This window comes from Nyctibius grandis, chromosome 17 (assembly GCF_013368605.1).
Source record: "Nyctibius grandis isolate bNycGra1 chromosome 17, bNycGra1.pri, whole genome shotgun sequence".
NCBI classification, from domain to species: domain Eukaryota; kingdom Metazoa; phylum Chordata; class Aves; order Nyctibiiformes; family Nyctibiidae; genus Nyctibius; species Nyctibius grandis.
The window spans coordinates 4,678,585-4,680,218 of NC_090674.1; positions in this window are offsets into that span (position 1 = coordinate 4,678,585).

Genomic DNA, 1,634 nt, shown 5'->3' on the forward strand with positions numbered 1-1,634 from the left:
CCAGGAAGAGAACACAGCAGCTCTGTCCTGTCTCAAAATCTTACCTTTACAAATACTTAGGACAAGAGCTCTGTGCTCTCTGAATAGGGTCAGTACAACTGGGTTCTCAGATCAGGTTTGGAGGGTTGTTCTGGTTTTTGAACCGTATAGGAAATAATAAAAAAAACCTGTCTTCAGTGAGCCCTTAGATAATTTTGCTCTAGTAGACAACCATTCAAAATAAAAAATATTCCAGATGGTGTTTTCAGAAAAGACAGAACAAGCTTTTTCAATGCTAATATTTGCCTGCTGAGGTTTTATTTCTCTTCTTCCCCAAGGGACTTGAAAGCAACGCAGTACAATTGAGTGGGTAGAATCCCCAGTAATGGAGGCAGGCACAGTTAAAGGCAACTTGCCATCATAAACAAGCCTCACGTTTCCTTACCAGTAAAACTTGTACCAGAGAGCAGTAAGTAATGAATGTCCACTGCTGTCTCTGGGAAGGAGCAAGTGACATTCATTTTGTTGGGTGACACCCCTGTTCCCTGCACACACAACTGTATTGCAGCCAGAGCCACTGGAGACCTGGGCATAGGGGATTTGGGGGACAGTGTGCTGAACAACCTTCTACTAATTTTCTACCCTGTTGCAGGAAGACATAATATTTTGCTCCTTCTTCTCCTTTCCCAAGCAACCACTTACAGAAGGAAACGGTTGGACATCTTTTTTTCCACAATGGGGCTTTTCTAGCCATAGCAGCATATGAGACCTCATGGAGATTCAGATATGCTTTTAGAGAAAACTAGAGAGGAACATGTTTTCAGAGGAACAATAATTTGTCCTGGAGGGAAAAGAACACAAATCTTTGTCTGTGGAGTACATCTATACCTACTTAATTTAGTCACATCTACCCACCTTACTGTCTTACAGTAGTAAGAGTGCTTGTTTTGTTTTGTTCCCTAATATTTCTTTGGAATATCTGGTAAGTGTTCATCTGTGGATGGTCTGTGCCGTTGTAAGCCATCTTGGCTGACCTTTTGTAACTTTTTTTGCTAAATGTCATTGAGTTTCATGGATGTCAGTGGGAGATTAAAGATCTTGGTCACAGTGAGCCTTTGAAGAGCAGTGATGACATTGCTGGAAGTGTGCAGCAGTGCTAGTACAGCCGTTATGGCCCTGCTGCTTCAGCCAGTGATTATGATGCTGGATACACAACTGGAGGCTTGTAATTTGGTTTCCTTTTAGAAGTCTGTGAGAGGAGTATACTCGCCCAACAGGAGAGTATCTTCTCTTCTTTTTGCTGAAGAACCCTGCTGGAACTTCTCTGTATAAGCTCACTTAAAAACCCATTGCTTGATTTTATTAATATGTATTTGGTTCCTTTTACCTATGGAAAATTACTTATCTGAATAAAATGCAAGAATATTGTCTAACGAAAGGGGAAAATAAAGAGTATAATTGTGTTAATTATCAGAATACCAGACATGTAATTAATATGCCACAGGAACAAAGAGCAAATGTACTAATAGCACATAATTGGGCTTAAACTACACCCTTGGTAGAAGTCTCTGCAATGGAACTGTTGTGTTTGTGCTCCTTTTCAAATTAGCAATAAGGAATAAATTAACATCCATTTTCTTGCCCGTACAAAGACG